Source organism: Grammomys surdaster, unplaced genomic scaffold, assembly GCF_004785775.1.
Source record: "Grammomys surdaster isolate TR1022 unplaced genomic scaffold, NIH_TR_1.0 197, whole genome shotgun sequence".
NCBI lineage: Eukaryota > Metazoa > Chordata > Mammalia > Rodentia > Muridae > Grammomys > Grammomys surdaster.
In genome coordinates, this window is record NW_021604642.1 from 513867 (window position 1) to 525636 (window position 11770).

At 39.5% G+C, this 11770-nt stretch overlaps 1 protein-coding gene across 2 annotated transcripts in view; it reads left to right on the forward strand.

Annotated features, from left to right (window-relative positions):
- Positions 1–11770, forward strand: part of Tex11 (testis expressed 11) — a 207409-nt gene that overhangs the window by 30219 nt on the left and 165420 nt on the right. The window lies entirely within an intron of this gene.

An 11770-nucleotide genomic window follows, 5' to 3' on the forward strand; every position in this document is an offset into this window, starting at 1 on the left:
GCTTTATTTATTCATTCATCTATCCACTGATAGACATTTGAATCATTTCCAATATTTGGTTATTATTCATTATACTGTGAATATTTATATACCAAGTTTTGTGTCTACATGTTTTTGATTTCCTTGGGTATGTATATATACCTAGAAGTGGAATTGCTGGGTAGCATGGTAAGTATACTTTTAATTAGCAACTTTTTTTGAGAAAAAGCCAGATTATCTTCTACAATGGCCATGCCAATTTACATTTCCACCAGTAGTGTATGGGAGCTCCATTTTCTCCATATAAAAGTTTGACAGTTTCAAGTAATTCTGTTTAAGCCCATGATCCATTTTTCGTTGATTTCTAGGTATGGAATGAGATAGGTGTCTAACTCCATTCATTTTTGTACACATGGCTATCCAATTCTCTCAAATGCCACTTGTTGAGAAACTCTGTTTCTTGTTAAGAAATCTTGGTACTTCTGTAAAAAACGAATTGATCACAAATCTAATGGCTTATTTTTGGTTTGTATTCTACTAAATTAGTTGGATATATCTGTCTTCATGCTATTATCAGACTATCCTGATTACTGTAATTGTACAGTAAGTTTTGAAATGAGAAGGGATGAGTTGCCCAATTTTATTTTGTTTCAATATTGTTTTGAATATTCTGGGTTCCTTGCACTTCCATATGAATTTTAGGATTAACTTGTCCTTTTGTACAAAGAAGCCTCATAATATAGAGTATTCCTGAAATTAAAAAAATTATTTATATTTATATTTTCTTCTTTTTTGAGGCAGCATTTCACTATGTACATACCCCTGTTAAGCCTGAAACTCAATATGTAGACCAGTCTGTCCTTGAACTCACAGAGGTGTGCCTCTGTCTCCTGAGTGCTGGGAATACCACCATGACTGTCTCTACTTTTCCTTATATTTTCTATTAGAAGTTTAAATTGACACAAAAATGATGGGATATATGTTTTGATATATGTATATATTTTACATTGTTCAAATCAGGGTATCTTTTATTTTATAATGATGAAACTGAAGTTAATAGAGGAAACATGATTTACCTGAAGGTTTAAGACTAGAATAAATTTTTTTTTACCTTTTAATATTTTTAGTGATTTTTTTCATAAATGAATACTGTATTCAAATCATTTCCATTCCTTCTTCTCTAACTCTTCCCATGTCCCCTTATCTCAAACTTTTGACCTCTTTTTAAATTTTTGTTTTACACACACACACACACACACACACACACACACACACACACAGTATGCTGAGTGCATTTAGTAGTGCTCATATGTATGTGTTTACAGCTGACCATTGGGATTGGATGATCTGTCAGGAAGCTCATCCTGGAGAAGACTGGTTCTCCCTCTCACAGTAGCCATTAGTTGCCTCTACTTTTTCATTAGGGGTAGGACCTTGTGAGATTTTCCTCATCTGCATGTCAACTGGTACTGCCATGTTGTTGAGATTTCATGGGTATAGCTTCCCTATTATCCATTCGTATATAGAGATTACACACACACACACACACACACACACACACACACACACACACACCCTAGTAGACTCTTACATCTTTCTTCTGGGATGTTCCCTTAGATTTAGGCAGAGAGGTTGCATTGTAGATGTGTTAATTGGGGTTGGGCACTCCATGATCTGTTCTCTGTAGTTTGACCAGTTATGAATTTCTGTAATAATTTCCATCTGCATCAAGAAGCAGCTTCTTTGGTGAGGGGTGAGAATTACCCTCATATGTGGATACAAGGACCAGTATTTAGAATGTTAGGAATTACATTGGTTTAGGAGAGTAATACATTCTCCTCTAGGGCCCGTGATTTATATCTGCCATAGCTAGATTTATATTACCAGGCACGAATCTCTTTTATTGGGGGAATTTGTCCAGTTAGATGGCTTCTGGATACCTATAAGATATAAATGCCACTAGGCTTTTTGTCCAATGCTCCCTACACTGCAAATGAGATTGAGCTTTCATGAACTTTCTCTTCATAATTTTTGTCTTTATTTATATTGTTAATATTTTTTGTTAACTACTTTAAAGCAATTAAGGAAATACTGATATAAAGTCTAGCGGGCTTTGGATTTATTTATTATTATTTATAGATGGGCTATATAGACCTTGAACTCGTAATCTTTCTGCCTAAGTGTCCTGGTGGTAAAAGTAAAGGTGTGTACCACCATGCTCAGTTTTACACCTTAACTCTTACCATTTGTTCTATGACTTTGAAATGTTACTTGTCATTTCTTAGCCTATAAAAGCCAATATTTCAATTAAGCAAGTTGCTGTAAATGTACAAGGCTTCAAGTTGCCTATGGACTAGACTGGGACAGAGGTTCATTTGTCTTGACAATAGTTCATGTGAAAAAGGTCTGTATCCAGTGTAAACAGTTTATATAGGTTGTCAATTTGACAGTATCTAGAATTACCTAGGAGACAAGCCTCTGGGCATGTCTGTGAGGGATTGATGTCACAGTAGGTTAGAGCACTGCATATGTCTATGAGGGATTGTGAGGTTAACTATGGTAAGAAGTTCCATTATGAAGATGGGCGGCACCAGTTCATGGGCTCAGGTCTAGATCTGAATAAAAAACAGGAAGTGAAATGAACGCTAGCATTTATTGCTCCTTTCTTTCTGATTGTGGACATGGCATCACCAGAAACCTCACACTCCTACCACCATGCCTTTTCCTGCCATGATGGACTTCTCCTTTAACTGTAATCCATAATAAACCTTTCTTTTAAGTTGCTTTTTGTCAGGTTACCCCTTGTCAACTTGACACACAAATCCATCACTATTAAGCCTCAACTCTTACTTCCTTATCCATCCCCAGAGTACAGTAAGTAATACAGCCAGTTCTTGTCGGTAGTCACAGTTATTCAGGAGCATGAGTTATTAAGATCACTTGAGACCAGGAGTTTGAGAGTAGCCTGAACTACATAGTGAGAGCCTGTATCAGAGCCTATTTTAACAATGTCTAGGTGGGTATTTTGTATTAATTAGCTATGTTTTGTGTATTGTGATTTATTTCTAGGCATTACACTTTAAAAATAATTGGATTAGTGTAGAGAATATACCATGTGAAAATATTTGGAGACTATAATGATGTCTATGTTGAAAAATACTGACTGTTGGAATTACGGTCCTTCTCTGAATTGTTTTTAGGACTTAGGACTAAAATATTAAAGGGCAATCAAACGCCACAGAACAGAATGAAGACTGATGGGTAAAATCTATAGGAAGAAAAATTTCAGATCAATATAAGGAGCAATCATTTATTAAATAGTAATCCTATAAATCTGACAGCTTTGTTGAAAGATATCTAATTCTGTTGTCACTAGAAGACTGTAAGCAAAGGTATGAACATAATATAATTATATATTTTTAAAAGGATTCCTTCATTAGATAGGAAGTTAGATTTCTGTGACTCACAGCTTTCTTAATGCTATGAATTAGTCAGGATTTGTATTCCTGCACAAAGCATCATGACCAAGAAGGAAGTTGGGGAGGAAAGGGTTTATTCAGGTTGCATTTCCACACTGCTGTTCATCACCAAAGGAAGTTAGGACAAAAACTCACACAGGGCAGGAACTTGGAGGCAGGAGCTGATGCAGAGGCCATAGAGGGGTGCTACTTACTGATTTGCTTCCCCTGGCTTGCTCAGCCTACTTTCTTATAGAACCCAGGACTACCAGCTGAGGGATGGCACCACCCACAATGGGCCCTCCCATCCTTGATCACTAATTGAGAAAATGCCTTACAGCTGGATCTCATGGAGGCATTTCCTCAACTGAAGCTTCTTTCTCTGTGATAACTTCAGCTTGTGTCAAGTTGACACAAAACCAGCCAGTACAATTGACCCCTTGTCAACTTGACACACAAACACATCACTATTAAGCCTCAACCCTTACTTTCTTATTCATCCCCAAGATCTAAATAACTTTAAAAGTCCCACAGTCTTTAAAAATTCTTACATATTAAAATTTCGATCCCTTTAAAATATCCACTCTATTTTGAAATTCAAAGTCTTTCTACAGTTCAAAGTTTCTTAACTGTGGGCTTCACTAAAATACTTTCCTACTTCAAGAGGGAAAAAAATCAGGGCAAAGTCACAATCAAAAGCAAAATCAAACTAACCGTCCAATGTCTGGGATCCACTCACGATGATCTGGGCTCCTCCAAGGGCTTGGGTCACTTCTCCAGCCCTGCCCTTTGTAGCACTCGCCTTGTTTTCTAGACTTCAGCTACTTGTACTCCACTGCTGCTGCTGGTCTTGGGGGTCATCTCATGGTACTGGCATCTCCAAAACTGTCTCCTGCTGCAACTGGACTGCACTTTCACAAATAGCCTCTTATAGGCTCTTTTCATGGTGCTAAACCTCAACTTCTCTGCATGACCCCGTCAGTCCTGGACCTTCAATTGCCACTGAGGCTGCACCTTCACCAATGGCCTCTCCTGGCCTCTCACAGTGCCAAGCATAAGCTGTTCTTCATGACTCCTTCATGTTTCAAAACCAGTACCACCTGGGTGACTCTTATACCTTGCCAAGTCTGCTCGATAACATGAGATACAACTGTGGCTGCCTCTGGAACACAGCTTCTCTGTGCTTTCAAGAAACACTTCCCAGAAGATTTCACCTTTGTGATGCTAGTCTCTTCTTAATCAACACTAATTTCTTAGCTTCAGCTAACTAACATCAATCGTCCCAGTAATGCAAAGGTTTGGCTTTAGTAGTTCTGTATCTTGTTAATCACAGCTGATTTTTCAGTCCCAGCTAACCCAAACTACAGAATCTTCACAATCAAAATAGCAAAGGCCCCGATAAGCGTCTTTAATCTTCCTTCTGAAGTTTCACAAGCCAGGCCTCCATCATTTGCACTGCACTGTTATCTTCCAAGCTTCTATAGAACATCCCACAGAGCTCTTCTAGCTGAAAGTTCCAATGACCTTCCACAGCCCTCCCCCAAATCTGGTCAAGCTGTCATAAAATACTCCACTCCCAGTACCAGTTTGTCTTAGTCAGGGTTTGTATTCCTGCACAAACATCATGACCAAGAAGCAAGTTGGGGAGGAAAGGGTTTGTGCAGCTTACACTTCCACACTGCTGTTCATCACCAAAGGAGGTCAGGACTGAGAATCAAGCGGGTCAGGAAGCAGGAGCTGATGCATAGGCCATGGAGGGATATTACTAACTGGCTTGCTTCCTCTGGCTTGCTCAGTTTGCTTTCTTATAGAACCCAGGACTACCAGCCCAGGGATGGCACCACCCACAGTGGGCCCTCCTACCCTTGATCACTAATTGAGAAAATGCCTTACAGCTGGATCTCATGTAGGCATTTTCTCAACTGAGGCTCCTTTGTCTGTTATAACTTCAGCTTGTGTCAAGTAACACACAAAACCAGCCAGTACATACTAAGTTTCTAGAAATACTTGTAACATTTCTTCAGTGTTCTAGATGCTGATTTTAAAATGGGCAATTTTAGCAAGCTGAAGAATTTAGTAGAGGCTACGATCAATCATGAGAACTATATAATTATTGACTATGTGACTTGTGAAAATATCTTTAAGAAATTATAGCACTGGAAATTGAACCTAGGGTTCTGGGGATGGTAGGCAATAATCTCCAAGCTTCCTTTTTTATTTTATTTTTAAGGTAAAGGCTCACTATTGTAGCCCTGGCTCTTCTGAAACTCCCTTTGTAGACTAGGCTGATCTGGAAGTCACATAGATCCATCTGCCTCTGCCTCCCAAGTGCTAGGATTAAATATGTGTGCCATAGTTTCTAAATCCCTTTTTAAATTGATTTTTTTATTCTGATATATGGTCGAATCTCAGAAACACTTTGGGATTTTTATTTTTTATTTTTAAAAGATAGGGTCTCTATGTAACACCGGCTGTCCTTGAACTCAGTATGTAGGTCAGGCTGGCTTTGAACTCAGACATTTATCTGCCTCTACCTCCCTAGTGCTGGGATTAGAGGCATGTGCCACCACACCCACCACACCACACCATATGTTGGACTTTTGAGTAGTGTTGGGACTTTTAAAAGTTGTGTGGACATTGGAAGTTTAGGGTTATGAGATGGGCATGAACCTTTGAGGGCCAGGTATGGAATGTTAGCATTTTGAAGTGATGTGTTTTGTTATCAGATTGACAAGGCATAGACTTTTTTGGGTTATTTATTTATTTACTTATTTTTTTTTTTATTAATTTACTTTACATCCCAACCGCAGTCCCTGCCCTTCCAGTCTCCCCGCTTCCTTCTCCCATCCACTCCTCCTCCCTCCTCCGTTTATCTTCAGAAAACCAGCCCTGGCTAATGAAGTTCCAATAAGACTATGCACATCCTCTCCTATTAAGTCTAGACAAGGCAGGCAGTAGGAGAAAGGGGTCCCAAAGGCATATGACAGAGTCAGAGACAGCCTATGGGATGGACTTTTTAACAGTTAATCTTCATTATTGACTTGTAACTGGTAATTTCATCTCTGTGTTGTAGTTGAAAGCTACTCTCACCGTCATGTCTTCTTTGCTATGATGGGTTTACTCAAACTAGGATACAACATATACCTTCCTGAGGAGATAAAGGATAGAGCTCCCCATTAGGCTTGTTCTGTGCAGTTTACTAATTGTCAGGGGAGCACTGAGTTGTTTTCTCTCTGAAGTTCTAAGAAGATAGCTTAGAAAGGACCATTTACAAGCTGAGTCCCACTTTACCTTTCCTGCTCAATGCATGCTTCCATGACCATTGGCCGGGCTGAAGTCTTATCAGTAAGTTTTCCCATCTAGGCTTGCTAATGTGGAAAGTATAGTCACAGCCTACAAACTGGTCCTACCAACTGGGCCAGAGAACTACTTGGTTGGATGCCACCTCATACTGAGATCTTTGCTTGTGAGAGTATAGGTATGGACAATACTCAACTCATCTGCATTTACTTTAAATGTTTTTGATACTCTCAGTATGGAAAACGGTCAGAGCAAAGCTTGTAAAGTATGGTGTAGTGTACTGAGTAGTACTCTGGTCACGCCTGTTTTTGTTCTAGCAACCCCAGCCCTTTCATACCCACACAAAACTAGTTATTTATCTCTTCCTGGAAGTCAGACTTTTATAGGCATGAGTCATAGTTCAGAGGTCAGCCATATATTTGAGATTTTCAGGTTCTTGTGTTTCCAAACAAAAAAATTAGATAAAAAAATTAGATAGCTGTAGAAATAGAGACTATTTATTGAGAGAGCACCTTTGAGATTGGAAGTGAGGCTGGAAAAGTTAGAAGCATGAAGGCCCTGGGTGAGGAGACTGAATTGTTTTTATAGCACCTGCCTTTTCCTCCTTTGACTTTTCTTGTGTTTACTCTGTCCCATACAGGTAAGTATCCCTGATGGTGAGGGGTTTCCAGTCTTTAGGTCAACTGGTTTCTTTTATATACTAATTTCAATGCCTTTTTCTCCCTGACCTCCTCTGGTGCTAATGTAATTCCCAAATGTTATCTGCCTTTGGGTTCCTTCTTTTAGGTAGCTTATACTTCCTATCCAAGTAGATCTGAGTACTCCCTAACCTAAGTCTTCATCTAAGTTACAACTTGTTTTCTGGGTCCACACTGATTCTCTAAGTGGTTACTTGCTTACCCAGTGGAAAGCAGAACATATTTGGAGGTTGGAGATATAGAAATATAGAGGATTATTTTTTCTTGAGAGATTTGACTATGAGACATCTCTCTTTTTGTAATTTTAATTATTTTGTTTGTTTACATTCCAGTTGTTGCACCCCTCCCTGTACCTCTTCTCACAGTTCCTCATCCCATTCCTCCCCCCCTTGCCTCCAAGAGGATGCTTTCCCCCTCCCCAGGCCTCCCTCTTTTCTGGGGCCTCAAGTCTCTTGAAGAATTAAGTGTACCTTCTCCCACTGAGGCCAGACCAGTCAGAAACTCTGCTTTATATGTGCCAGGGGCCTTGGACCAGCCTGTGTATGCTCCTGATTGGTGGCTCAGTCTGTGGGAGCTCCCTGGGATCTGGGTTAGTTGACATTGCTGGTCTTTCTATGGGGTCACTCTCCCTTTCAGCTTCTTCAATCCTTCCCCTAATTCAACCGCAGGAGTCCTAGTCTAGTGGTTGTGACTAAGTATCTGCAACTGTCTCAGTCAGCTGCTGGTAGGTCTCAGGGGACAGCCATGCCAGGCTCCCATCTGTAAGCACATAATAGCATCAGTAATAGTGTCAGGCCTTGGTTCCTGTCCCCCATGAGATGGATCCCAAGTTGGGAGACATCTGGGTTGTTTCCAGCTTTAGCTATTACAAATAAGGCTGCTATAAACATAGTGGAACAAGTATCCTTGTGGTATGGTGGAGCATCTTTTGGGTATCTGCCCAGGAGTGGTATATCTGGGTCTTCAGGTAATGCTATGTCCAATTTTCTGAGGAACTGCCAGATTGATTTCCAGAGTGGTTGTACCAGCTTGAAGTCCCACCAGCAATGGAAGAGTGTTCTCTTTCTCCATATCCTTGCCAGCATGTGCTGTCACCTGAGATTTTATTCATAGCCATTCTGACTGGTGTGAGATGGAATCTCAGGGTCATTTTGATTTGCTTTCCCTGATCATTAAGGACTTTGAACATTTCTCTAAGTGCTTCTTGCCATTTGAGATTCTTCTGTTGTGAATTCTCTGTTTAGCTCTGTACCCTGTTGCGAACAATATTTAGAAAACCCTCTGCTAGGTCCGGCTCTACTAGTTATCTGGGCCGCCTGCCATGTTCCCGACTAGAAGTGGCCAGAGGCCAAGAGCACCCCATGAGATGTTACTGTAGCAGCTGTTTCTGCCGATCATCTCCATAGAGACCATGCCCAAAGTATAGATTTTAGACCAACCCCGTCACCCTCATGGTTCTCTGCTAAACCCCAGATGATACCCACCATGCTCACGGTTCCTAGTAGAATGAAGACTCTTAATGCTTAAAGATTATCCAAAGGATTTATATATTTGGAAATGCTCAATTAACAAGATGCCCACACAATTAGAGTTGTTACCCAATACCTAACCTGTAGATATAAATTGTTACCCAGGACTGTTCTCGACCAATTCATGGTTGCCAGTCTCCCCGCCCCTCCTCTTCCTTTTCCTTCCCACTCTTCGCTCCTCCCACATTAGCTCCTCCCCAGTTACCGAGCTTTATTGCAAATGTAGGGGGGGATATCCCACTAAAGTACCCCATTTTTTTTTTGGTTTGGGTTTTTGAGACAGGGTTTCTCTCTGTAGCCCTGGCTGTCCTGGAACTCACTCTGTAGACCAGGCTGGCCTCGAACTCAGAAATCCGCCTGCCTCTGCTTCCCAAGTGCTGGGATTAAAGGCGTGTGCCACCACTGCCTGGTGTACCCCATTTTTAAAGTGGGTTATTTGGTGTTTTGGAGGTTACCTTTTTGAGTTCTTTATATATTTTGGATATTAGCTCTCTATCAGATGTAGGGTTAGTGAAGATTTTTTCCCAACCTATAGGTTGCAGAACACACATTAAATTTCATCCAGTAATAGTGGGAGACTTCAACACTTCACTCTCACCAATGGACAGGTCAGTGAAACAGAAACTAAACAGAGATACAGTGAAACTAACAGAAGTTATGAACCAAATGGATTAAACAGATATCTATAGAACATTTCACCCCAAAACAAAAGAATATACCTTCTTCTCAACACTTCATGGAACCCTCTCAAAAATTGACCATAAAATTGGACACAAAACAAGCCTCAACAGATACAAGAAAATTGAAACGATCCCATGTATTCTATCAGATCACAACGGACTAAGGCTAGGCTTTAATAACAACAAATACAACATAAAACCCACATACTCTTGGAAACAAATGAACTCTCTGGTCAAAGATAGCTTGATCAGGGAAGAAAGAAAGAAAGAAACCAGAGACGTCTCTTAAATGATTTCCCTCCTGCAGCATCACTGAGCTAGAAACTACAAGCATCCCCTTGTCATTCTGCCAGCTGCCTGATGACAGATCATTTATCTTGAGCTGTAATTTTGCAGGTTTCCAGATTGTGTGCCTGTGGAGCTCATCAAGGTTACCCCCCCTTTTCTTTGTTAAAAAGCCCACTTCCTTACTGTATTGTTAAGTACTTTCTGTTTTTGCTTCAGATATAAAATTGGATTTTCTGGCTACCCTCTAGTCTATAATTGTTGCTCTCTGGCCACGCCCCTCATCTCTCCTATAGCCACACACGTTTTACCCACATACATCTAATGCTTTGCTTCAAATTTGTGGAGATGCAAATTATCTTTAACTCACTATCTTCTCTTTTGATTACAATTATATTATTATTATTGTTATTATTATTATAATAACATAATAATATAATTTAATATATTAATATAATATAATTAATATAATAATTATAATTGTGTGTGCATGTGTGCGTGCAGCTGTGTGTGTCTGTGCAAAGGTCAGAGAACAACTTTCGGGAATCAGTTTTCCATTTCCACCATGGATTCTGGGATTAAACTCGGGTCCTTAGGCTTGTAAAGTAAGTTGTCTTCCTACTGAGGCATCTCACCAGCCTTCCTTTGTTTCATATGTTTTATGTTATTCTATATTTGCACATTTGCATAACATAGCAAATATTTTTAAATTATCATTTAAATTTTTTTATGAAAACATATTATTTAAAGATTGATTCAAAATATAAATTTAGGCCTAGAGATGTAATGGAGGCAAAGGATGAAAATTTTATCCTGCATACTGGTCAAGTCTTCTACCACTGAGCTGTGCAGCCAGCCTCTCTACAGTCTTGTTACAACATAGTTAAGTACACATCTATTATTAAGCAACTGCATTCATATTTCTATTAAAACTATAATAACATGTACTGCTATAGCTTTAATTTCTGTAGAGTACATCTGTAATGATAGAGATTTATAGTTTATTAGAGCATTAGTAGAGCATTATTCTCATATTGTTTTATGTTATAAAAGTAGAAAGCAACATCTAATTATAAAGTATTTCTCTTTTTTGTTGTTGTTGTTGTTTTTGGGTTTTTTTTGTTTTTGTTTTTTGAGACAGGGTTTCTCTGTGTAGTCCTGGCTGTCCTGGAACTCACTCTGTAGACCAGGCTGGCCTCAAACTCAGAAATCCGCTTGCCTCTGCCTCCCAAGTGCTGGGATTAAAGGCGTGCATCACCACTGCCCGGCAAAGTATTTCTCTTTAATCATAAGATTTCCTTGTATTCACTGAATAGTTACAGTAGAGATGGGAATGTTATTTTTAATCTCCCTATGTGAGATTTGATCTATTGATATTCTTATCTTAATTTATTTTCATTTTAAAACATTCTTCTATTAAAAGCCCTAGCAAGAGTATTTATTCAGAAAGATGTCAGGGTTTATGCTTGTGAGGTGGATGGAGAAGAAAACTAGAGTGAACTGAGCATTTTACATCTTTTTGGTGTTGGAAAAGGAACCTAAGTATTATCTTGTGCTCCAGCACTGAGTTAAATCCCCCAAAATCAAAGCGAAAGAATACTTGATTTACATAAAGAGAAGAAAACAGCAAATGTAGGAGTTTTCTCCCCTAGAAAGTAATTGATAACATTATTTTGTTGAAAAAGAGCTCTGTGTATAATCTCAGCATTTCAGGAGGCTCATGCAGGAGTATCAATGTGAATTGGAGGCCAGTCTGGGCTACATAGTAAGTTCCACATGTGTATGCGCGCACCTACACACACACACACACACACACACACACACACACACACACACACACA